The sequence below is a fragment of the Aedes aegypti genome, chromosome 3 (genome assembly GCF_002204515.2).
Source record: "Aedes aegypti strain LVP_AGWG chromosome 3, AaegL5.0 Primary Assembly, whole genome shotgun sequence".
Classification (NCBI taxonomy): Eukaryota; Metazoa; Arthropoda; class Insecta; order Diptera; family Culicidae; genus Aedes; species Aedes aegypti.
The window spans coordinates 162,272,194-162,297,096 of NC_035109.1; the positions used below are offsets into that span (position 1 = coordinate 162,272,194).

At 39.7% G+C, this 24,903-nt stretch overlaps 1 protein-coding gene across 5 annotated transcripts in view; it reads right to left on the minus strand.

Moving 5' to 3' along the window:
• LOC110679566 (protein couch potato) overlaps window positions 1-24,903 on the minus strand; it is a 592,279-nt gene that overhangs the window by 258,916 nt on the left and 308,460 nt on the right. The gene's annotated exons all lie outside the window — the stretch shown is intronic.

Genomic DNA, 24,903 nt, shown 5'->3' on the forward strand with positions numbered 1-24,903 from the left:
TGCCATCCTGTTTGGCATCGAATCAGAACCAAAGACAGAGGAAAGGTCATGCATTCGTTAGGTAAAATATTATGTTAAGAATTTGGTTTAAGAGTCTATCTGATCAATTAGTTGTTGATCGTAAAACGGAGTAACTTTGATAGTCTTTTGGAAGAAATCCTGATTATTTCTGTATTCCGTCTTAAATATTTTCAAAACACGTACTGATACCTTAGTGGTTAATTGCAGATGAATTATTGCATTAGGAATAAGTTTGAATGTCCGTCCGATTTTTCATATAATCCAAAGTCGATTTTCGGGTTTGGGGTAACTTCGATAATAGATATGCTAACACATGGAAATATGTAACCAAACTACTGTTCGTCATAATTGCAGCTGGAACTGTATTGGAGAATGTCAATGGAATATGTGGATTAAATTTTACGTATTAGAGAACAGAATTTATAGAAAATATTTATTAATCTATTGGAGTTTGTGTAAATTATTGATTCTAAATTTATATCGACTGATCCTCATGTTTCAAAATTCAATTCACCATTAATTAACCGTTTTTGAAATGTAAATTGATATATTTCGATAAAAATCGAATGAACTACATCATGTGCATAGAGCGATGCGTATCTCTAAACGTTCAATGTTACATGCAAATTTTGACTTTGTTTACAAAATTGACTCTAATTTGTAAAAATGCATTCTACTAAAAGATTTGAGACCGTTCAAGTTCTACTATAACTAGGCTGTTAAGGATAGGTGACTCTTTAAAAGTTCATCATAGAACAGTTTGTTTGTTAGCGTTTCAAAAATGCCAGAATCCCATCTAATTTTAAATATTTGAAAATAAAGGCTAAAATGCTCTCGATTCCTGCGAAAAAAAGCTCTCACATGAAGTTTCATACTAATATCTCTACTTATGCATTCGTTTTTCTAAACGAATTTATAGAAATTATGTTATTTCGTTTGGTAAGTTGTGGGTCACGTAGAGTCCTCTACGGGCATGAGACGTGGACAATGCTCGAAGAGGACCTGCAAGCGCTAGGAGTTTTTGAACGACGTGTTCTTAGGACGATCTTCGGCGGAGTATGTGAGAACGGCGTATGGAGGAAAAGAATGAACCACGAGCTTGCGCAATTCTGCGGTGAACCCAGTATCCATAAAGTCGCCAAAGCTTGAAGGGTACGATGGGCGGGACACGTTGTGGGAATGCCGCACAACAATCCCGCAAAAAAGGTGTTCACCTCAAATCCGGCTGGTACAAGACGAAGGGAAGCGCAACGAGCTAGGTGGTTTGACTAAGTGGAATAGGATCTTGGAAGTGTGGAGCGATCGAGAAACTGGAGGTTAGCAGCGGTGGACCGAGTTAGTTGGCGTAACATTGTGGCGCAGGTCATATCTTGAAGGACGTAGCACCATCAAAATTAAAGTAAGTAATGTTGTAGGTCACGCAACCCACATTGTCGAAGGTATCTCATTTCACGGTATCCATTTGTAATGCAATTAATTCTTATGCGATTTTTAAAATCGTTTTATGTATTGTAATAATGGATAAAATTAACAATTTTAAGACGGTTGTATATGAAATTATTGAAGAATGGCGTAAAAGCACATTTGCGATTAGCTATTAACCAATACTTTTGAACTAATGGATTTGTAAACCTTTTGGCTATAATAAAGCTGTTAAGTGAAGGGTTGCAAAATGGTGAGTCGACTAGCATCCTCAAGAGTCGCTACCTCACGCTTGCACGGATCAAACCATGATGAAGACTGCCAGCTAAGTGTTGGGTCCTTAGCTGGTAGCGCAACCTGGCCTTTGTTGTCCTTCTGACATCAGCTAGAGCGTTTATTCAACAAGGAGGTGCGGCGCATACAGCGGCTCCCAGACAACCAGAAATCGCATGAAAGTTCACGTTATAACTCGTTTATTCATACTATTTACATCAAACCCGCAAAACACCGTGGATAAACTCGTCAAATTGATGAGTTTCCTCGCATAAAACACTTTTTTCTGAGTTCATTTGTACATTCTGTTTCGTCCCGTACACTCGTACATACTAAGTCGAATCAATTCGTAGCAGCTGTCAAATCAACATTTGTTATCATAAGTTAAGTCGCAAAAGATGACAGGTTAGTTCGGGAGAATATTTATACACTCGCATTGTATGTCATTAATCATCACATAATATATGCACGCATATCGCCTCCACTTTTGTACGTAGAAGGCCTTTTCGCGACATCTTATAAGTGAAATTTTGGACATACAAAGCCTCCAGGTGATTTCGTTATGCGTACATTTTGGTTGTCTGGGCTGAGTATGAAGTACTGTATAACGTCAGCTACATCTAAGATGGCTGCCCCATCAACGCGGTGTAGGTCAGTAGAGTAGCGTACCGAATCTTCAACTTACCACGTAAAACTGAGAAAGAAGAAATAGAGAACGAAATTCTCAGCAACCGATTTGACAGAGGAAAAAGGACTATGAATGGGGATTTGATACCTGGAATATCAGGACGTCAAAAGAACCCGGACGAAGGAACTTTTTTGGCTTGTATACTGCAGATGGTTAAAGTGGACATGGCCGCCATTCAAGAGGTGGCCTAGATCTGGAGAATGCGAATTCCAGGTGGTTGATCTCATTTTCAACTTCTTCTTCTTCTTCTTGGCATTATCGTCCTCACTGGGACAGAGCTTGCTTCTCAGATAAGTGTTTTATGAGCACTTCCACAGTTATTAACTAAGAGCTTTCTTTGCCTATGTTGCCATTTTCGCATTCGAATATCGTGTGGCAGGTACCATGATATTCTATGCCCAGGGAAGTCAAGGAAATTTCCATTACGAAAAGATCCTGGACCGACCGGGAATCGACCGCAGACACTTTCAGCATGGCTTTGCTTTGTAGCTCGGCTAAGGAAGGCCCATTTTTTAGTATGAAGCTAAATCATCTGAATCAATGTACATGACTCTTGTTATAGACAAAAAAAATCTTCAGAAGTTACTTTATTTTAGAGAAAACCTCGCTTATCTTACACATCATCAGCGTGGTGGTTCTGACTGAAAGCTCAACGGTTAGAAGTAGCCTCATGTTCTATGCGATAAGCGCAATTTTTCGACATCTTCGTTGCAAAAATATAATGGTACAAAAAAACGTCAATAACCTGGAAATTTTATTTCCAAAACACTTTCTTATGATCTAAATAATGCTGTTTCAGCATAAAACAGCATATTCACTGCATTCGTTTATCTCATGTTTTTTGAGGATACCCTGCTCGAGGTGTCCGGTGATGCTGATTTCACTGAAAAATCCAACTTCAACTCGTATATGTCCGAAAAAAAAAATGACAAAATTACTTACGTGATTTCTCAGACAAAACATAGCGGAAATTTTGGTCGAAAAGTATTGTTTAACTTTCAAGGAATTTCGGCATGGCCAAGTTTTCTTCAGATAAATGGCAGAAAGTAAACCTGGTGTGAAATATGTAACAAAATCGACCAGTGTTTTTTTTCGGCAATAAGAAAATAATTTTTAAAAAATTTTTGCATGAATAAATTTATTGCCTAAACTATATTTTTCAAGAAATCTTAGATACTAACTTCAGAACTTATGCAAATCTCTTGGAAATTTGTCAAATAATATTGTAGGACTTTTTACTTTTAAAGCGAATTCCTCCTAATGGATAACCATTCATTCTAAGTCTACTTTTTTATTAAATCAGCCAATACCTCGATCGAACACACGAATCCTCTGTACTAGCAACTCCCCTTTCCTTTAAAAAGCACCGTACAAAACAACAAAATTATTGTAACTATCACACTTATTTTCATAATACACTTTGACATTTGGTTTCACACTAGTTTTAAAAATAAGTATCTAGCCTCAAGCGATGCTCTGTAATAACAAAAAAAAAAATATCTGTGGAACTCTGTAATCTGGTGGTACCCTTAAGGTAGCTCCAGATTTTTTTTTTTTTTCATACGGAGATGCCACGGGCTGAAAATCTCCCTAATAAAGCTAATAATAATAATAATAATAATAATAAATGATTTCGAAATATGATACCGGATTCAACAACAAAATGTTACTTAATTTTTCAAATGTTTAGTTTTCCCTTGCAATTCCTCCAAAAAATCATTGATTCTGTCAAATCTAATCTCTGAAAGTTCTACTAGAAATTCTTCTGTGAATTTAAAGAATAAGTTTTCAAAAAAAAAAATAAGAATTCTTCCGCGAAGTGCATCAAAAGTCCTTAAGAAATTATTCTAAATGACATCACAATTTGCAAAAATTCTTCTATGGTTTTTTTTCTAGAAATTTTGCTTTGAAACCCTCCAATTTTTCAAGCATGTGAATGAAATTTGCCTTTTAAGAAATTTGTAGAAATTTGTCTTTTGGCTTTGAATCTTCAGAGGAAATTTTTTGAAAAAACTGAAGAAAACTTCTGCTTTCAAAATAATTATAGCGGTGAAGGAATCTGTTTTACGACAGAAATTTAGTGATTTTTTCCGAATTATATTATAGCTGGAATTATTCAAAAAATAACCAACAACTCTTGAAAACGGATATGAAGTGATTTGTAGAGGAATTTGTAAAGCAATCCTTTAAATTTTTGAAATATTCCTGGAATAGTTTTTGAACCAACAAATAGAGAGTGCATAAATTTTTAAAATGTTATTTATGCAAGAATCCTGAGATTACCATTTGGGAAAAAAATATTTCTCAAACCTGGAAGAATGCTTGAAAGAACTTCTGGAGAAAGTTTTTGGAGATGTTAAAAATATATTGTAAAATCTTAGTAAATCTTATGAAAAAAAACTTCAAAAAATTCCCAGAATTATCGTTAGTGCGGTTCAAAAAAAAAATCTCTGGAGAATACCTAAATTAATCGCTGTTACATTTTTCGGGAGGATCTTCTCTAAGAAACTAATAAAAAAGATTATTCGGAAAATCTTTGAGTGTTTTAGCGGAAGTGTTTTTGAAAGAACAATTGAACGTTTTTCGCTAGGAACTTTATAGGAATGTTAGAATACTTCAAACATTCCTTAGACAGGCATTTTTGTAAACAATAAAAAATATTTTCGAGAGAGTTTTGAAGGAATGCGGGATGGTCTTGATTTAAGATAAATCTGAAAAATTATTATCTGAGAAAAAACGCAGATAGATCTGCGAAAACTTCTTTGAGAAATCATTAATAACATTTTCCCAATCGAATTTCTTTCAATTGCTCATGAAATTCTTGTGGAATATTAGGAGGAATCCTTGAAGTAACACCATTTTTTTTTTTGCAGGAAGTCTGGATAATTTTTGTTGCAATTTTTTCAAACAATCCTGTAGAGAACTTTGGGGAGAAGTTCGAAAGTAAAGTCGAAAAAACTGCTGGTGAACTATTTGAAGAATTCGTGGAATGAATCCTTGCTTAGTGGCCTTGCAAATATTTTTGATGAGACTTTTAGAATTTTTATACCAAATTTGGAGTAATCATAAGTAATTCCTGAAAATCCCAAACAAATGATTAGTGAACAACTGGAGGATACTTTAAGCTAACAATTGGAATTATTATGTAATAAAAAAGTAGATTTTTTATTGGAGTAGAGTAGAATTTGATAGAGATTCTTCGAGAAATTTTCTGGTAAGATCAGAAAGTCTGGGAATGATTTTCCGTGCGAATACCAGGACAAACTCTGTGAAAACTGGTGGAGGAGTACTTAAAAATAGCCCGTAGGAATTATTAGAGCAATTTCATCAAAGCACATGGTTGAATACCTGAAAAAATCGTGAAAAAATAATTAAAACTTCCCTGTGATTGTTGTTTTTGCTTGAATTTTTGAAAGATTTTCGACTGGTTTACAAAAACAATGAATCTATTACGTAGCGAAAATTGAAATTCACAAATATCACTGATGTGCCGCGAAATGAGACAAAAAAGCATATAAATAAAATCAATACAAATCTGTTAAAACTACGAAATTTGTGAAAACCTTGATTATTGCGACTGACATTACTTCTATAAAACAAGTATTTGGTAGCTGTGATGACTCCACCGATGAAGCAAAAGTCATCAAAAGACTAGGGGGAGATCCCCCAGCACCGTACAGCACCCAATACCGGACAAAGTCGAAACATTGAGAAATCATGGTCCAATCAAGATGGTGTACTAGCAGAAAAGAAAGCTATTATGTAGACTAATGTTTGCGTAGAATAACACATCCTTGAAATATGCATGCTTCTTTAAAAAAGTAGAAAAGTTTGAACATCTTTAAAAAAACTGACGTATCCTCTTAATTTTGAGCCTGTTCAGTAATTATTTTGAATATGAAAAATACTTTGGATCCCGCAAGCATGATCGAACATAATCCTTATTTGATAGTATGAATGTATTTTATACCATAATTGAACTAAATAGGGCCAAATTACAATTTTGGTTAAGCACCTCCTGTCCCTCAGTTTCGGACAGCCTGATTTGTTATATGATATCTTTGTAATTATTGCGTCAGTGTCTCAAAATACTTTCATTTTTCATGGGTTCCGTCGATCATGGTATCAAACATGCAATAAAATTAAGAAGAATGAACATTCAGAACAACATCGTAAAATGTGCTATTTTTCATCATATATAGAAGAGGTTTTTGATAGGCATCTTGCAAACTAAGAAAAACTCAAATTATTCTTGTAAATGTTGCAAATGCATTTAATTGATAATTATAAACTATTCCTATAGTGTACACATTCAATGATGTTCAAATTTATAGAATTCGAGGCATTTCCAGATGGTGTCCGGTATTGGGTGCCACCTTTCAAGATCGGCCAATTTGGTACTAAAATACATCATCAAAATGCAATGTCAAAATTCATATTTATATTTTCGAATTGATTTTTGTACACTATAAAAATGATAATATTTATCATAAATGGGTAACACGAGCCAATAAAATCAATATTTTTCGAATTATGAATTTAGTGGTTTAAGTGTCCGGTACTTTGGGATCTCCCCCTATCTATTTTGAAACTGTAATAACTCAAAATGGATAAATATTTTGACACAAGTTTGTTCAGCAAAATTATAGCCAATATGTTGAAGGTTCACTGTATGGTGTTTATTTTGTTTCAACTGCTGTTGTTTTTCTGGAAACTTTGATTAGAGTAAAGTGGGGCAAAAATTCGAGTGGGGCATGAATTTCTATTTGCGATTTCTAGCTCATTATAAAACAAAACTGAAAAATGTCATGGTGGTTCAAATGTTATTCAAGTAAGAGACTTTCACTCCAAATATCATAAAATTCGATTGAGATTCGAAAAGTTATGGCTATTTGTTTTTTTGACGTAAAAATTGTAATTTTTGGTCGAACTTTCATTGCATGGAACCAAATAAAAAACAATCTTTTTCGATTTTTGTGGTTAGAGCGTTTCTAGACCTATCATAAGGATGCTTTGACGTGTATTAGTTTTTGCATAAATGCTTGGAATCAAATTTTGGCCCATAGTGGGGCAAAAGTTCGAATCAGGGGGACAAAAGTTCGACCCTTATATAAACTTATGGAAAAATTAGCAAATTGCTTTTAATCCTCATAGTATCTTAGAATTTAGCGAAATTTGCCTGATGGTGTGTAAGAAGTCACAAAAAATTCGAATTTTCACTTTGTTTAGCGAAAAACTGCTAATTTTGGGTGTATTACAATTACCTCTGTTTTGTGAATTTTTTTGATGAAATTTTCGTGTGTATTTTTCGTCAAACATAAGTTTATGGCTTGTATAAGGTATGCCTGTCGTAAAAGTATCGATATTTTGTGTTTAAGTCAGCGAACTTTCGCCCCACACTAGATACGAACTCTTGCCCCACCGGTGGGGCAAAAGTTGTTATAACTAAAAATGGGTAACTATTTTCACAAAAGTTTGTTCAGCAAAATTAATGCCAATATGTTGAACGTTCATTGTGTGGTATTAATTTCTTTTCAACTGCTATTGTATTTCTGGAAATTTCGATTATACCACTAAGGTCGAACTTTTGCCCCACCTTACTCTATGGACTTTGTAACCAGTTAAAGTCCCGCAACGTACGGACGAATAGCAAAAGCGTTGTATAAAACTTCAATTGTTTCGGTTGCTCAACCGAAGAGCATTTGAGGTCTTTGAACGTAAAGTTCTGTGAACAATATTAGACGTTAAATTGGATGATGGCATCAGACAGCATCGCATGAATCACGGGTTATACCAAGTTTATAGAAAAATGGAGCATTAAAAACACGGAAGGCTGCGGTGGGCTGGGCATTAGTGTGGGACAAAATATTCCCGCTCCAGTCCACTTTTTGGATTGCATTTAGGTCCCATATGTTTACGCGCCAGCCGTTCAAAGATCAGTTGAAATAATAATCAAATAAAGAAATAAAGCAATGTTCAGGGCGACTAAGAGCGAATAGGTCCAATGGAGAAGACTTCTCGCGGAACATTACTAAAGGACCTATCTAACATTGAGAGGCTCTCTTTGTTTATTTTCTCTTTCATCAATTACTGAGTCACATTAACCTCTTCTGTTGCGTTTTTTGTATGAAACGCTAGTCAAGGAAATTGACTTTCGATCTATAGTGAAAAGCTTCCCAAAATCTTTAGTATTCCACTGTTATAATCGAAAGAGAATGAGAGAGGAGAGAATCTCTCATTTGTACATAGGTCCTTTAGTAATGTTCCGCGAGACTTCTTCATTCGGCGTAAATTTAACGCAACAGCAAGGAATTGTTGCCCATCAAGTATCAAGTAGTATGCGCGTGTTTTAACCTCAACTGTAAGGCCGGCACAAGTGTCGTGTACTAGACACGACTTGTTCACCCATTCGGATAAGCAACAGCTGAGCTAACTTGTGTCACTGACTGTTTGTAAATTTGTCTTTATATTTCATAAATCTTCTTTGACTTAAATGAGTTGTGTTTGATCCGTTTAATCTGTTGCATGCTCCTTTGTGGACGAGCGACGGAATTCGGATCGTGTCCGGATCGCATAGTAACCGCACTATCGGTATCGATCATCCGTGTATATGTTCACGTATTCATTTAAAATTACATCTTTATCGTTTACCAAAACGAATCCTTTCCCATATCCAAATTCCCAGTGTTTTCTTGTGGAAGTGCAGAGGACTCCTCGGCTTCCATAAAGCAAGTAACACGTCAACATTTCCCTCCCATTCCCAAATTGACCTGCATTCGGACGCAGCCGGCGCCGGTATTGTTTGTTATAATAATGAGAGAACCAGTACTTACATGTTGACGATGCTACTGATCCTGAGTAGCGTCTGTTAGTTCCCTGTGTAAGTACAACTGTTCTGGCAATAACGGAGTAGCAACTGCGGGCGGTCAATCATGCTCATAAATCTTCTTTGACTTAAATTTTTAGGAGTTTTCAAAAGTTTACTATTTTTTTGTCTATCTGATTTATATTTGCTCAATATTTTCATTGACCTGTGTTTGTAATTTGTGTTTTTATAATAACATCACAACATCACATTTAAATACATGGTAAAGATCTCGTTATAATTAATTTGCGAAAAAAAAACTCAATATTTCGAAGATTGTTTTAAATGTATATGATAACTTTTCAATCCTTTCCATGATAACTTTTCAATCCTTTCCTCCACTAGGTGGATTACTTTGACTTTTTCAACAGCAAGAGGACACCTAACCCGGTATCGCTACGGCTCGGCGGTTGTGGGCTTCTCCTGGAAGTGCGCTTGAAATGTGCACCAAACTGGGAAAGAATCTGAAGGCGCATCCTTCTGGTAAAATTGGTAACCCGATAGCGGAGCCAAGCTCGGCCATGCTTGCGGAGTCGTTACCTTTAGATTAACATGTAAGTTAGACGCATTCCTGAAATTTTCAACCCCATCAACATAAAACGAGCAGAGGCACAGTACCTACTGCAGCAATGGAGGCGCACGTTACGGAGTTTTTGGGAGAAATGGCGAACTCACAGCATTCCGCACCTAAAAGTACTGGCAAGTGAAGATGAAGACGACCGACGTCAGTGCGACAAGATGAAGACAAATGGATTGCTCAAGCTCGGCTGGAGTGATAAAAGGGGGAAAGACGCGTCGGAGGAGGGCGCTGAAAATGGGGAGCAACTTTGCAAAGTGTTCTTATACATCATCCTGTCAGAAGAGCGAAAATCAGGAACGTTTCGTCGTATGTACATATCGTACGTGGTTTCATTAAAACTATGGCAATCAGCGAAGCGAGGTTAGGATGGGACTTTTCGCCGGGAGAAGGTGGGTTGAGGTTGAAAAATTGGAAAACCAGAGCCAAATATCGATCGGCGGTTTGGTGGTAAATCAGGTCAGCGTTTAATTACAGAGATTGATGTTTTGTAATGCATTAATTTCACGCCTTTGACAAATTTTCTCGTCGATTGTGTCGTTTTCAATTTTTTGAATGTTCTTTCAATCAATGCGTAGAGTTTAGAGATTGTGCTCCTAGTTATTTTTTTCTTTTTGGCGTTACGTCCCAATTGACCCAAACCATCTTCTTAGCATGTGAGGCCTTCCTTAGCAGAGTTGTTAGAGCTCGCGACTACAAAGCAAAGCCATGTTGAAGGTGTCTGGGTTCGATTCCTGGTCGGTCCAGGATGTTTTCGTAATGGAAATTTCCTTGACTTCCCTTGGCATAGAGTATCATGGTACCTGCCACACGATATACGAATGTGAAAATGGCAACTTTGGCAAAGAAAGCTCTCAATTAATAACTGTGGAAGTGCTCATTGAACACTATGCTGAGAAGCAGGTTCTGTCCCAGTGAGGACGTAATGCCATAGAGAAGAAAATCTTTTCAGCTTAGTGTTCATATGAGCAATTCTACAGTTAGTACGTGAGAGATTTTTTTGCCAATTGAACAATGTTTAATTCGTAAATTGTGTGGTGGTATTCGAACCCACGGCCAACTAGTAATTCCTGAATTTCAGAAAAGAACTCTGCATGAATTTTCCGAAACATGTCTTGAGATTTTCTAGAACAATTCACCAAGTTATCCATGGAATGAATTTTGAAACCTAAACTTAAACTTATATCTGCAGCTACCAGCTCTGTATCTAGTTATATACCATCGTGCAGTCCATAAGGACGACTTTGGGCCAAAATTTTTACAGCAAGATAATGCCAGAATAATACAAACAATGTGTGAAGCTTAAAGAATACGTTATAGATGGCCAATAGTTGATCATAGAGTAGTTTTTTGGTGTTCCTACTAATCATGAGATGCATCGAAAGAGGCGGTCAAAGACACCTCTTAAGCCCAATTCCACCCCGCATGACGGTACCTCAATTTTTAGATTCTTCTTAAAATCTTTGTTCAAATAACTCAACTTTATTGACAAACTAGACCAATATCTGAATACACTGTCTAATAAATGTAGCACACCAAGGTTTTGTCTAAAGTTTACATAGCAAAACAGATTACATCCTGAGAAAATCACATCATTTGATTACATTTGCGAAAAACAAATATTCAAATGTGTTTAAATTTAGAGCGATGGGCGAATCAAATCAAAGTTTCAACTACTCTGAAAGTTGCCCAAATGCAATAACATTCTTCCGTCTAACTTGCAGCAGCCGCCCACCCATTCTGATGTGAGTATCATGATGGAAACAAAACGAAATGATCATGTCTAACCATTAAACGAAAATCTCCACACCACTCGGAGACTCCCGGCCGGGTCCGAGAATGAATATCAGTTTTTGTTTCAGACATATGAAAACTCATCGCAAACTTCCTCGTTTGGCTTCACTTTGAAACATCCCATCCCCGACACTCACGCGCCGCTTCATCAGGATAAACACCGACCAAAACTTCGTTTATTAGTTCAAGCTCTCCGTGTTCGTTGTAGCATCATCACCAAACCCACGACGTCCTTCCTACACAGGCTGCAGTGGTTCGCAACCTTCTTTAAACTAATCATTTTTTTTTTATTGTGAATTGCAATGTGATAATATTGTACAACATTGGTCCCAATATGCTGCCTTGAGGAACACCAGCTCTTACAGGAAGTCTTTCTGACTTGGATTTCTGATAATCTAGTTTTCATGCCTCACACTGTTGAATGCATTATCTATGTCTTAAAGAGCAGGACAAACTCATGTGCACTGGAAGCCTCAATGATTGAGGCAATGTCGGACATTTTGAAGACCTGAGTTCAACTCCCATCGCGTTCAGGTTGTTTTAAAAGTAGTGTTATTTTGTTTTAAACTGTTGTATTTTAAAAGTAGAATGACACTTTGGAAATTATTACATTCATATTGAAACACACCCTAATATTAAAAAAAATCCAAAAATAACACCTGTTGCTATAATTTTGTCTAGCTCTTTTGATCGTTGAAAACCACTGGCCAACAGTTACAGTAACAGTGCATGTGCGAGCGCACACCGTACACCAATCATGCCCGTGTGGCTGGCCGGTTTTGCCGGGGCAAAAAAAAGGTTCACTTGATGAAAAGTGAAACCAAAGTTTAAATTAAAATTTAGTTTAAATAGTCGGTGCACTCACAGGACCACTCTTTCGGACTGCTACGGCCAACGAGCGCAATAGTTAACAAAAGTGGGTAGCTACATATGCGCATGACGGCCGCCACTTGTAAAAACTAATTCCCAACCAGCACGAGCAGAGAAGCAGTGCACTTTAATGGTGCATTTGAAGGCAAGGAAAAAGCAGTGCAGCGCTTATTCGATTCGGTGAACTTTAACCAGTTTGAGTGCACCGATTTTGAACTGAGGTAAACTGTTGGTAAGGACCTTCTGTTATTATACGAGGGATTGTTAATCATTCTGAAGTACATGAGCAATTGAAACGTTGCTTGTAATAAAATCTAATAATTTTCAATTGTATGTCAAGTTTTTTTTTCTAAATGGAGAATTTCACATTTTTTATTGATTTTGAATTGAAAACCTTATTCTGAGTAATGTTTGACCCTTCTACTACATTGGTTGTCTCCTCAGAGGTGAGTAATGAATCAGGATTAAATATATTCGGCGTGCAACACGCATATTGCGATGATCAAGTAATACGTATTGCGAATCAGTAAGTCATCACCATCCACAGGTGGTCTCTTGACTCACACGCATTCCAACTGATAACATTCTTCTCCATGACAGACATGGATATGCTAAGGTATTCTCCGTCTCTGAAATTTCCCATTTCCGATTACCGTTAGGACGTGGCCAATGCCAAGATTTGCTTTTAAATATTAAGCTCTTCTTTATGCACATTGATATGGTTGGCTAATCAAAAAGCTATCACAAGCTGAAATTCTAGCATAATGTGAGTGACAGCCATAGTTACTGCATTCCAGCACTCAGTCTCCGCACACGTTCTCTGGATTGTATTGTCCGACTTGTAGCGCATGTAGCGAGCACGATATGCTCCGCTGTTTCCTCCACATCATCACAATTGGGGCACTCATGAGATTCTAAGTGTCTGAACCTATGCAGGTACGGCCTAAAATAACCATGTTCTGACAGAAACTGCAGCAGGTGAAAGTTCACTTCCTCATGGTTTCTTCCATACCAATCTGACACATTTGGTAAAAGCCGTTGGGTCCATCCACTGTTAGCGGAATTATCCCATTCCTGCTGCCAACCTCTGAGCGTTGTCTCTTTACACTCATTGCGGACTCCGCTGGTACCTCTTTGGTTGAAATATTGAACATCTTCCTTGATGACGAGCCCAATGGGCGTCATCCCGGCTTTGATGCACATGGCCTGTTTAGAAACCGGTCGGAATGCACTTGTAACTCCTAAGCACATGGTCCTATACGTGCTTTCCAACCGCATTAAATTTCTGATCGTTCTAAACCCACGTTTCTCGACAAGGGATCCGTGGACCCCCGACCTTGTATAAAGCACGCTGAAACGAACACCTCATAGCGAGCCGTTTTCTCGCCGTAACCAAGGTTGAGAAACAGAGTTCTAAACGATTTTGACCAGATTGATTCTTCATACCTCAAGCGCCACGCCTGTCATGAGCTTGCGTTTGCATACATTAGACACGTTAGACATCATCCTCGAAAGCACCGCTATAGCCGTAGATGCCCTTTAACAGACATATTCAACCTGGCTAGCGAAGCTGAGCTTGTCATCGATCATTACCCCAAGATGCCTAAGGGATCGCTCGGACTCTATAGTGCAATCACCTAACGAGATAAGCGCCCGTTGCTCGGACTTGCGGTTGTTGACCACCATCACCTCAGTTTTGTGACGGACCAGTCCTAGTTTCCTAGACTTCATGCATTCCTCAACTATGGAAATAGAGTGCGCTGCTGTCAACTCTACTTCGTCCATCGATTCGCCATAGACCACTAGGGTGATATCGTCGGCAAAACCAACAATCTAAACACCCGTCGGAAGTGGTGAAGCGCGTGAGCTATCGCTTCCTAGCTTGCGCTGTTGAACGCATTCTTCACATCCAGAGTGACAAACGCGCAGTAACGGATGCCGCTCCTTTTATGCTCGATTGCCACCTCAGCTGTCTGAACGACCGACTGGATGGTGTCCAGAGTAGATTTACCTTTTCTGAATCCGAACTGGTTGTTGGAAAGGCCGTCCGCACTCTCCGTATACGGTACTAGCCTGTTGAAAATCAACTTCTTCAATAACTTGCCCGTCGTATCTAGTAGACAGGTAGGTCTATACGCCGACGGGTCACCTGGTGGTTTTCCCGCCTTTGGTAGTAGCACCAATTTCTGTCGCTTCCATACATCCAGGAAGATTCCTCGATCTATGCAGCGTTGCATCGTGTTTCTGAACATGTACGGATCCGAATTCACTGCCGCTTTCAAAGCAACAAGGCACTGAGGGCCATGGGCTTGTGGGATGGTGCGGGAAGAGTACATCGATTATCGATAACATCGACTCGGGCGCCATGGCACCTTCGGTCTTAGCCATTACCACTCTGTAGGCGTCACCCCACGGACTAGAATTGGCACTCTGGCAAAGACTATCAAAGCATGCCCGTTTACGACTCTTGATTTCCTTTTTGAGAGCCAACTTTGCCTCTCTGAATGCTGCACCGCATTCTTCTCTTTGTGCTTCTGGGCGTGCTCGTTGCATTCTTTGCATGGAAGCATGGAAGCATCACAAGCTTGTGATATCACAGCAACTATCTCTTTACAGTTTAGGTCCAGAGTGTTCCGTTCGCGCCTCAGGGCTTCAGTGAATACTTCGCCGTCGAAGCACGCTGTTTTCCAACTTCGGGCTTGGGTCAAGTTACATCGCACTGCCCACCGCCCGCCTGGTTTTATACTACAGCGAATCAATTGATGACCGTCATCAACGCGCTAGTTTATGGCACCTAAAAGGTTGGGACTACAAAACGTCACGTCGATAATAGATTCTGCGCCATTTCTGCGGAAGGTACTCACTGTACTCACATTTGTCAGCTCTACATTCAATCCGGCCAGGGATTCTGATAATAGTTGGCCTCTATGACTGGTGCAGCGGCTATCCTACTCCACTACCCATGCTTTAAAGTCACCAGCTATTACTACTGGCTGCGATTAGCTAGTTCGGCTATCATCTATCCTGACCATGTGGAAAAAATCCTCAATCGACCACCTTGGGGCGCATAACAACTGCAATAGAACACGCCGTTGATTTTGCTATCGCAAAACCGTAATTTGAGGTAGAGACTACTTCTTGAATTGAATATCGACCTGTCGTCCCTACAGTTGCTATCTGTTCAGACCTATCCACCACCAAGTTCCCGTTGTTGGCTGGTATGCGCCACGTCGGTTTATGTTCCCGGGACTGACTGCCAAAGCAGCTGCTAGGCTCCATCACAGTGGTTTAAATTTAACTGTGTTACTTCCGTTTTGGCTACCTTTATACTCCGCTTTTGCCCGGACATTTAGGTCCGCCCGTTAAGTGTCCGTTGTCTGCTCTGTCGATACATATTAGGCACTTGGCGATTTGCTTACAATCGCTTGCCCTATTGCCTTCGATACCGCATTTTCTGTACATCTTACTTCTGTCGGGACCATTGCAATTCCATGACTTATGGATCTTCCCGAAACACTTGAAGCAAACTTCAGGAGGCTGTTGTATTCTCAGCCGGAAAACCGACCAGTCTACCTTGAGTATGCTCAAGTTCTTTGCTTTGTTGGCTTTTGCCTGGCGTCCTTCTTTAAGACTAGAATCATTTCAGCAATCCTAGTACGCCTTATGCTATAACTTCTACGTGCTTCTCATTACCTTCAGGAGCTCGACGTATTTCGCTTTATCCGTTTTGATAACGAGAGCCTCGCGTAAATTCGTACGTTTCGCTGTTTTTGGTTTGGCATTCTTCTTTGGCTCCTTTCTAGGGTTTCTCCTTCAATTCTTGTTTCCGACTCATACCCTCGGGTTGCTATTGCAAGGTTCGGGCTATCCCGTGGATCTTTTTTCGTGGATTTCTTGGCCTTGGGCTTGGTGTTGGCCTCTTCACTATTGTTATGTCCTCTTGATCGCGGAGCTTGGCACGTGCCAGCTTTTCTGCTCTTGAGGACGGCCGCGTAGTTCACATTTCCCTTAACAACCATACATCTTTTTGTCACGTATTCATCCTCGGAAGGTCCCCTCTTTCGCATCGCGTATCGAATAATATGATCAGATATATTGGCGTTGCCTGTGAAAGAAAACACTTCGATCTGACACGACTTAGTGTCATTTTTGCCTTCCTTAGCTTTCTCGTAGTCCTGCCCTGCAGCTAAGACTGATTGTCGCAATTTCAGTAAACTTGTTTTCAAGTCTTTGCTGATATTGCTTTTGCTCTTAGGGGGTATGTAGCCTTGAGGTTACGCTTTCGCTTCATAAGCGGAAGGTCATAGGTTCGATTCCCAGCCCCTCCACAAAAAACCCGTCCAGCCACCAGAAGACGCCTCACGGAGGACCGTGCGTTGGGGAACACATCCATCCCAGACAACCAGAAGTCGCATAACAGTTTACAGACAAAGTCGTTTATTAGTACAAATTGCATCACACCCGCACTACATGGTGTGCGAAATCGTTTGACCGACGAGTTTTCTCACATAAAATGCTTTTTTATGGGTTCATATGTACATTTCGTTTCGTCCCGCATACACATACATAGTAAGTCGGATCAATCCGTAGCAGCTGTCAAATCAACTTTGTTGTTACAAATTAAGTCGTATAAGAGCACAGATTAGTTCGCAATAAAATATACACACTCGCATTGCATACTAATTTTCATCATATAAAATATGCACGTATATCGCCTCCACTTTTGTACGTATAAGGCCTTTTCGCGACATCTTATGGGGACACGGGAGACCGTGTTATTTTCCCTATCTTTCGTCTCACTCTAACAATTATCAACAAAACTTTGTGGAAGCAAATCTCGAGTTTTAGTGAACCGATGAAGTTGAAAATTTATTGGGTTGTGCACTACATATAAAGAATCATAGTGATACATTTTCGCATCGATATATGGAGTGGTTCTTGGGATTTGCTTTTTGAAATGGATAGGGTGATTATGATGACGTCCCGTGCGGCCTTATACGTGAAACTTTGCGCATATAAGCATCGCATAACGCAAAAGGTGATTTCGTTATATGTACATTTTGGTTGTGTGGGATCCTCCGTCAGTATCAGATGTGACTGAAACAAACTGACCCTCTTCGCAGGCAGCATACCTCAAACGACTCGATTGGACTAACCGCAGAGCTCTCTCCTACCTGCTCGGTGTGAGAGTAAAAGAGTAGGAGAGAGTGAAAGTCGATGTAAATATAGATAAGTTAAAAATAGATCTGTATCGGTAAAGAAACTACAGATCAACTGAATCCGACACAGTAGGGGCCACGAGCACAGAGTGCCTTTAAAATAATAATAATAATAATAAAAAAATTGCTTTTGCTCTTAACAGAACTGACCCTCTTCGCAGGCAGCATACCTCAAACGACTCGATTGGACTAACCGCAGAGCTCTCTCCTACCTGCTCGGTGTGAGAGTAAAAGAGTAGGAGAGAGTGAAAGTCGATGTAAATATAGATAAGTTAAAAATAGATCTGTATCGGTAAAGAAGCTACAGATCAACTGAATCCGACACAGTAGTGGCCACGAGCACAGAGTGCCTTTAAAATAATAATAATAATAATAAAAAAATTGCTTTTGCTCTTAACAAACTCGATGATGACATGATGCTCATCAACTACCTGCATTTTTGGGAGCGATCAGTCCCGGGCCATCGGTCATAGGCGGCGTCCATTTATTACGTAACGCTAAAATTGGAAATTTTTGACCCCCTCCCCCCCTCCGTAACGCTTTTTGTATGAAAAATTTCATTTTTTTGTATGAACCGTAACGCTTGAGCCTACTCCTCCCCTCCCCCTAGAGCGTTACGTAATTTGTGGATGCCGCCATATCACATGTTGCACTGGAGCGGCCAGGCTTTTGCCTACACTGTTCTCACTTAAGCTGATGTTGGTTGCCTCCTTGGCGGGAACCTTAGCCGGTTACTGATGAGTCCAGAAGCCTCTCCTTTACATTCCGCTATTTGTTTGTTTTGGTTGATCATCTCTTACGGGTCCCCCTAAGAGCCGCTATCCAACTGGAATAGTCGCCTTTATGATCCCATGATTATCTATGCAAGCAGTGAGGCCATGCTAGGGGGCGGCTGAGCTTTGAATTTTGTGTCACGTTTACCTCGCCGCGTTTTTTTTTCAAATTCGCTGGTGAAAATTAGATACGGCGGATGGTGCAAATGTTGTGTGGAAACAAGTTTTTTAAAGTGATAGATGTGTTTTTTTTATCGGAGATTATATCTGAAGATGATTTGTAAAGTTTTGTTTTTACTTTTATTCGATTTGCTTGCGTTTTGCTCGAGAGTGCTCTGTGATGGCACCATCAATTGAATTCGTTTCATTCAAAAATTGAATGTGATTCGTGGATATTCGGCTCGGGATGGATTAAGAATTGCAGTGCGTTGATTGCAGAGGATTTTCGAAATAGGAATTTGGTGAGTTTCTTCTGATCAGCAGCGCATAATCACAATGCGTAAATACTAACCATTTGTCGGCCAGAACGTCTACCGAACGTATCCTATGGCACTACCCTTTCCATTAACATTCCACAACATCCCGTAACACCTATGAAAGGTCGTAAAGTTCTCTGCATCTTTCTTAAGTAGGTGTTCAATCAATCATCCTTTCCCATTCCCAATCTTTTGCAAAGACGTGGCCAGGACAGCTCTCGATTATTGGAGGATGCGTCAATCTTGTCTAAGAGTAAGAGGTTAGCCCCAAACCTCTGACTTCGGTAACGGACAGGAAGAAGGCAACCCTCATACAATGGTCTAGGACTGTACCACCTACGAATTTTTGCGAAATGCTTAAGAGGAAAATAACCATCATCGTTTTACAAAGTTTCAAAACCAGTTATTTTGCTCAAAATTGAAGCAATGTTCACGAAAATCTATCATTGCATTGTGCTTGCTATGTGTAATGTAATGATAGATTTTCAAAAAGATTTCTTGAAATTTGAGAGAAAAAACTGGTTTTTAGTTTTCGATGATTGCTGATGATTGAATGATGGATTCTTCTTCTTCTTCTTTCTGGCGTTACGTCCCCACTGGGACAAAGCCTGCTTCTCAGCTTAGTGTTCTTATGAGCACTTCCACAGTTATTAACTGAGAGCTTACTATGCCAATGACCATTTTTGCATGTGTATATCGTGTGGCAGGTACGAAGATACTCTATGCCCTGGGAAGTCGAGAAAATTTCCAACCCGAAAAGATCCTCGACCGGTGGGATTCGAACCCACGACCCTCAGCTTGGTCTTGCTGAATAGCTGCGCGTTTACCGCTACGGCTATCTGAGCCCCTATGATGGATTCTTGAGCCTTAATGCTAATGCTAATGCTAATGCAAGGAGGCCATGCTAGGTTGACATAGTCCTCTATGGGGTACTATGTTCAGAGCCGGATTGACGCACGTCAGGTAATGGCATTTGAGCCTACTCCCGCCCAGTTGGAATAACCAGGCGACGGATTTGGAGCGTTCTCTAAGGCCTGACACGGTTTTTACGGGACTGGGGCAGCCTGCGCCATTAGCCCACTCGCCAGTGTCACCCCAACCCAAATAAGGGAGTAGATTGTCGTCGCTGTCAGCCTCAACGCATGTTATCTAGTACATATACCGTTACTTATCCTTAGTAGTGCGCTGCCAGTATACATAATTGGGGCTGTACTGGCGTTGGTCCCAATGTGCTCGAAGCACTCCTACTCGTAATTCCATGCCTTGTCCGTTTGTATCGTAACCTGTATGACATAATCAGGATCTTACTGGTATCAATCCTGATGTGCCGGTTGGCACTCCTGTTAGTTTCAGCTAGGGTGCTTTGGTACTTAAAGCGGTACCGGTCGCTTTGACAGAGTTGCATTTGATTTTTGTGGTTTTAATGAGGGTTTATCAGAGCCCACTGTGAACTCCACCACATCCTGTGCAACTCCCCAACTCGTACAGGTCCTGGGGGGTTCGTTAAGCCCCTGGACTGTCGTCCCTGCTGCCCGACTATTGAAAGACACCAAAGATGAAGTAGCACATAAAACACTGCGTAAAACGTATAATGCGAAATAATTCATGTGATAGTTTTGCATTAAGGCTCCCCCAAATCAAGGCGATTTTTTACGGCTACAGCGACAAACAATCGCCGCGATTTCGCCAGAGTTGCTTGATATCAATTATATCAGCTGATGGCTGACGCTTTAAAATTATCAATATCACTTTCATTTGACAACCAACAGCAGTGATGCGACGTCGCACTCTTGATCATAATCACTGCAGAATGAGTGATCACGTGGTAATTATTCATGATTTTAATGTTTTTTAGTGACCATTACATAGTTTCAGCACTGTCAAAAATATCGTAATGGTTAATTGCCATTTTATTAGCTTAATTGAAGGCCAAACTTAATCCATCAGTTATACACAGTCTATCACCATCGCTGCACTTGTGATGGAGTAGTCAGCATGATGTTGATGTGATATAGATTGATTCGAACTGTATCGCAGTCGACTTGTACATATCAGTAAATTTTAAGCATTGATAGTGACAGCGAGCAACTCTGGATTTTGCTGATGTTTCGCTGCGTGAGTTGTACGTGATCTCCCAGCTGGATTGGAAGGAGGTAGTTTCAGCTGCAGTGATTGATATGCGTCTGAAGATGCGATTTTTGTCGCGTTGGTCTAGATAGTATCATATAAGAGTGCGTGCAGCGACACAACGAATGATTTGCGACGATTTTTCGTCACTGTTGTTAAAAAAAAATTGCATTTGGGGGAGCCTTTAGATTTGAGACTAGGAAAAAATACTTCTTCTTTTTTCTAGCTTACTTCACAACTGGGACAGAGTCTGCTCCTCTTCTCCGTGTTCTTATGAGCACTTCCACTGTTATTAACTTCTTTTGCCGATTGATCAATTTTCCATGTGTATATCGTTGTCCTGGAAAGTCGAGATAATTTTAAAACCGATATATCCACTCCCGGTGGGATTCAAACCCACGACCCTCAGCTTGATCTTGCTGAATAGCTGCGCGTTTACCGCTACGGCTATCCAGGCTCGAAAAAAAACAACTTTTTGTTTAACATAAATATTAAAACCCTAGTTTTGCAACCTGTTTTCTACTAGAATGTGGTCTTAATAAATATGGTATGTTCGTGTGTATAGTTTTGACCTAAGATTTGCGACTCTACCCGCCATCAGGTCATCGGTCGGCCGAACGGAATGTATTACACCAATAAGTCCAGGGAGCACCGAACAACCGACATGACCTGGACTCGACCAACCGGTCATAACCAACATGAAAACTCCATAAAAGGCCCCTATTTCAATATTTAATTATCGTCGTCCTGGGCGCTCATGTATTTACATTTACCGAATATCGCATTTATGAGTTGCGTGCTGTTGCCATTTGCTGCGTGGCCACCGCATAGCTCAGAATAATTTGACCTCAGCCCCTAACGCCTTCTTCCCGGTCTCGGAGGTTGGTTCGAAGAAGAAAAAAAATGTTCTGATACGTTTTTGCCACAATAGTACACGAAGGTTATTGAATTTAATAAATACATGACTCCATCAGCAGTCGCCGATGGAAAACTCGGGGTTTGTTACCATATTCATCATTTGCGGCCGTTTGGATATGTTACGCCGAGCCAAAGGGGGGAGTTGGCAATAGTTTGCGTATTAATTATTCATGGAATACGTTTTGATAATCACAATTGGGTTAATTTTTGCTGGAATAAACAAAAAGGTCAGAACGTTTGGATCCAGAACAGTGAGCAAATTACTCGAGTTAGTAGCAACGCGGAAAAAAATCTACTCTTATGAATACGTTACACAGTTGAATAAATTTCACACCTAACCGAGAGGTACCAAATCCTGCAATATTTATTGCGCTTCGTGTTTGGGTGGATTTATGATTAGCATAGAATGAAAACGTGTGCTAATGTACAGATTTCGTTTTTGGTTCAGGCCGCTATTCTAGGAAAGATGTAATTATAATTTTTGAATTTGAGCTAGAAAGGTAACCTTCCTAGTCTAATCTCAAAATAGGTTAATGAGCTTCCATCACATGACTGCCAATTGAAAAGGCACCATTGGAGTGCTAAAATTATATACCTCAGTAATATAGCATTCAGTATATATATTGAGCCAATTTTCTATAAGGTTGTGGACAGAGTACACTACATAAAATTGTTTGATGGCAATGTTGATAACAATAAATGAAATACGGAAACGAAAAAACAAATTTGAATGTTATCTGAGATTTTGTTGTGATTACCAAAAATTCACTCAAGGACAGACCTTCTTACTGCCGCCGATGATAAATTTTGTTTCACGTCGAATGAAGTTTTGATGGCACGCCATACGACGATCAGCATCGCGCCACAGTTCTCGCATTTTCATGATGATACACTGATAGGCAAAATAAAGTGCCCACCTTACCAGTTTTCGAATTTCTCTCATTGATTTGGTTCAAATTAAAGTTAACACACCTAAATCTTTTTTGATATTTTATTTTTGATATTCTTTTAAAGTTGCACTTACGAAATTTTGATAAAAAAAGAATTTTACCCAAAGAAAAAGAAAATCAATTTGTATTGAAAAAAACAAATAGTGACAAAAAAATGACCACTTCCTTCTTGGCCCCAGAAAAGATGATTTAAGAAAAATAAAAAGCAATTTAATAGTTAATGTATCCTCCTTTGGCCTTAAGGACTTGCTGGAGGCGCTTCGGCATGCTTTTCACCAGATTTTGTAGGTTTTGTGGATCTAGTTCTTCCCAGGCGCGCTCCAAGGCTTCAAAATAATTATTTTTGTTGGTAACACCAGTTTTGCCAACCTTGGCATCGAGAATCGCCCACAAATTCTCGAAGGGGTTGAGGTCTGGGCTTTGTGGAGGCCATTCCAGCGGTTTAATCCGACAAGACCGGAAGAAAGACTTGGTCTTCTTGGCAGTATGCTTCGGGTAGTTGTTCTAAAGAAATATGAATTTCTCTTCAAGGCCCGTCTGGATCAGCGAAACCTCCAGATTTTCGCACAAGATGTTGATGTAGGAATCTGCCGTCATTATTCCGTCCATTTTCACGAGGCTTCCTACTGCACTCCATGAAAAACACCCCCAGACCATCACATTTCATCACATCACACCTCCATGCGTCACCGTTCCTTGGATGTGGCGCTCCTGAAGCTCGAGCTGTTTAACCGAAAGCGGCGGGCTCGTGTGTGGTTCAGAGCACCACATCCAAGGAACGGTGAAGCATGGAGGAGGAAATGGTATGGTCTGGGGGTGTTTTTCATGGGGTGGAGTATGAAGCCTCGTGAATATCGACGGAATAATGACGGCAGATTCCTACATCAACATCTTGCGGGAAAATTATTAAATTATTATTAAGTTTGCTTGGAAAATCTTTGAAGATTCTTCAGACAAATAATTCAAAAAACTATTTTAGGGATGCCTGCGACATTTGGTAGTTACTTTTATAAAAAAAAAATGTGGAATCTTAGGAATCCTTGAAGGAGGTATATCCGGTGTCAATAAATAACCGGATGTCGACTAATCGAATTTACGAACTTTTTTTTAGAATGGACTTTTCCAAACCGTTAATGGACATCATAGTCACTAAAAAAAGAACAAAGAAGAGTTTTGAGTTCCTCTTTGCTAACTGAAAATCAAAAGGATGCATGTCCTTCATAGTTTAAGATTTCATGCGAAAAACGTGCCAAGATTGTGTATAATGATAATTGCGTGAAAATCATGAATGAACTTTCATAATCCCCTCTCTCTTCCGTGATAGAAATTCCGCTTCTGTAGAAAATCTTTTAAAGATTTTTAAGGATTGTTCAATAGAATTCAGCGATTTTCAGCGATGGAAAGAGGTGAACAGTTCTGCTCCCGAGTAACCGAAGCTAAAGTGATTTGGGAACGTGTTCGGTGCTGTTCAGAGTTATATTATGCTTATGGGTAAAAAGCTTCTTAACCTCCGAGATTTACAGTTTCCAACGGTTTTTGACTACAAACTGGTGGTTTACTGTCGAATTGTTGGTTATACAATAAATTTGTCTGTCAAAACCGTAATGAATCACACCTTGCTCGGTTACTCGCGAATAAACGTTCCCGAGCTTGTTTTTTGGCATGTTCTCCCGAGCAGACGGGTGCGGACTTACTCACACCTAGCCAGTTCGCGAGTCTGTCATATTTGTTATGCGTTGGCGTACACTCGTGAGCTGCTTTGTGATGTGAATTTTTCCACCACTGGTGATTTTCCCAATTATGTATATGTGTTATTTCGATACCTCCAGGAACATTGCAGGGGGTTTTCAAGATTTGTGCCATGAATTGTTGTAGGAATTATGCTTATGATTCATTATTGCTTGAAATTGCCTTTGGCATATTAGCCGAA